This window comes from Lissotriton helveticus, chromosome 1_2 (assembly GCF_964261635.1).
Source record: "Lissotriton helveticus chromosome 1_2, aLisHel1.1, whole genome shotgun sequence".
Taxonomy (NCBI): Eukaryota; Metazoa; Chordata; class Amphibia; order Caudata; family Salamandridae; genus Lissotriton; species Lissotriton helveticus.
Window position 1 is genome coordinate 376,821,494 of NC_136058.1, and position 2,500 is coordinate 376,823,993.

At 47.4% G+C, this 2,500-nt stretch overlaps 3 non-coding genes across 3 annotated transcripts; 1 reads left to right on the forward strand and 2 right to left on the reverse strand.

Moving 5' to 3' along the window:
- Positions 1-1,551: 1,551 nt before the first annotated feature.
- TRNAW-CCA (transfer RNA tryptophan (anticodon CCA)) lies at positions 1,552-1,623 on the reverse strand. The gene has a single exon. It is a non-coding gene; the product is annotated as a tRNA-Trp (tRNA).
- Positions 1,624-1,871: 248 nt separating this feature from the next.
- TRNAN-GUU (transfer RNA asparagine (anticodon GUU)) lies at positions 1,872-1,945 on the reverse strand. The gene has a single exon. It is a non-coding gene; the product is annotated as a tRNA-Asn (tRNA).
- A 209-nt stretch (positions 1,946-2,154) lies between these two features.
- Positions 2,155-2,225, forward strand: TRNAG-GCC (transfer RNA glycine (anticodon GCC)). The gene has a single exon. It is a non-coding gene; the product is annotated as a tRNA-Gly (tRNA).
- Positions 2,226-2,500: the final 275 nt, after the last annotated feature.

The following is a 2,500-nucleotide window of genomic DNA, read 5'->3' on the forward strand; positions in this document are numbered from 1 at the left end:
TACAGTTGTATTACAGGGCTAGGCCTTTTGTTTTCTATCCTAATTATGAAATTGACTGCAGGTGCAGAGAGAATGCAGAGGATTGAAATGTTCAGATAAAGGGTCTTAAGCAGGAGAGAGCAGAGGTACGTATCTGTGTTTCATTAAAGTGTTTCATGCCGGCAAAAAGGATACTTCCCTGGGTGGGCTTGAACCACCAACCTTTCTGGTAACAACCGAACGCGCTAACCATTTGCACCACAGAGGTTAATAACTGTAGCACAGTTCCTGAGACCCAATATATATCTTGATAATTGTGTGCCTGCCTGGAGCTTGTGTTATATAATGCGTCTTTATGCCATACAGCATTTCTCATTTGCTTAGTGTCTTGTTATTGTTGGACGTAATGATGAATAGACTACTGTCTAATGGTCTTAGAGCAAGTATTACTACCGGTCCCAGTGTATGAGACACATACATGACTTTTCTGTTGCCTGCTTAGCATAGCTCCCTGCTCCTCTGTAGGTGTGCTACCAGCCAGTAAGGCGTGTGCCTTGCCCATCAGATGTGTTATGTTAGACTTGACTTCTCTGTGAGCAAAGTCTCCCTCCCATAGCAGGTGCTTTCTCTGAACTCTTGACTTGTAAGACTGCTGGGAAAGGCCCTCCCTAGCCCCTCACTCAGATAGATACATTTACCTTCAGAGCTCAGCTTTGGAGAAAGAGATTGGGGAGAGAGCAAATAGGGGAAGGCCCATGGTGCACACTTAATTTTACATAAAAGCTGGGGCTTGTGGGAGGACAGGGACAAGAGGGTTCTCAGGGAAAGAAATCCCAGGAGTATTGATGGCTAGGCCCTGAAACACAACAATCCCGGATTGGCAAGGCACAATATGCCTGTGCAACAGGCCTGACCCTAGGCTTCCGGAGTTCTTGGTCACAAAAGGCTCCAGTGATCTAAGCCCGACCAGGGCTGTGCCCGACCAGGGCTGTAGGCCGCGTTGGGAGCGCGTTAGGGAGGCGTAAAGGGACGCAGGGCGCAGAACTCTGCCCGTTTCACCCCAGCATTTAGGGGAGGACACAGAATCTGGGAAAGCCAGTGGGAAGGATTTTCCAGGAGGAGAGTTCAGTGAAATAATCTGAAACACAATAGTGCTGGTGATCTGGCGGGTGCATTCTGTGAACCACTTTTGTCGGGAGCAGCCTGCCATCATGCCCTGATATACACAACTCTAGTCCCAAGCCAGTGACCTCAGCAAATGCAAAGACATTCATAGTTATAGTCTCCTGCATCTGATTCTTGCCATCTTCATGTGAAACGTTGGCGTTATCATGTCTGCTGCGCACACTTTGTTCATATGTGTACAATTTAAGTGTGTGCACCTGATCACTGTCTTGGGCAGAGCTCTGCCTGTGAACAGCCCATGTGAAGCATTGGTGGTTCAGTGGTAGAATTCTCGCCTGCCACACGGGAGGCCCGGGTTCGATTCCCGGCCAATGCAAGACTGCTTTCTTTTGACTTTGTTTTCGAAAGGAAATATATGACCTCAGTGGGGAATAAAATGGTAAGCAGTGACCCCGACGTGATTTGAACACACAACCTTCTGATCTGGAGTCAGACGCGCTACCGTTGCGCCACGAGGTCCTCACACTTACAGCTTTCGGAGCCAGATCAACAAATGCTGTGGGCCTTTTGACTTATTTTCCCCTCCTCATATGCCTACAGTTGTATTACAGAGCTTGACCTTTTGTTTTCTATCCTAATTATGAAATTGACTGCAGGTGCCGAGAGAACGCAGAGAATTGAAATATTCAGGGAAAGGGTGTCCAGCAGGAGAGAGCAAAGGTATGTATCTGTTTTCCATTCAAGTGTTTCATTCAGGCAAAATAATACGTCCCTGGGTGGGCTTGAACCACCAACCTTTCGGTTAACAGCCGAACGCGCTAACCGATTGCGCCACAGAGACGAGTGACTACAACATCTTTCCTTAGACTCAATATATATCTTGATATGTATGTGCCTGCCTGGAGCTTGTCTTATATAAGCCATCATCATGTGAAACTTTGGCGTTGTCATGTCTGCTGCGCACACTTTGTTCATATGTGTACAATTTAAGTGTGTGGGCACCTGATCACTGTCTTGGACAGAGCTATGCCTGTGAACTCCCCATGTGAAGCATTGGTGGTTCAGTGGTAGAATTCTCGCCTGCCACGCGGGAGGCCCGGGTTCGATTCCCGGCCAATGCAAGGCTGCGTTCCTTTGACTTTGTTTTCGAAAGGAAATATATGAACTCAGTGGGGAATAAAATGGTAAGCAGTGACCCCAACGTGATTTGACCACGCAACCTTCTGATCTGGAGTCAGACGCGCTACCGTTGCGCCACAAGGTCCTTACACTTACAGCCTTCAAGCCAGATCAACAAATGCTGATGGCCTTTTGACTTATTTTCCCCTCCTCATATGCCTACAGTTGTATTACAGGGCTAGGCCTTTTGTTTTCTATCCTAATTATGAAATTGACT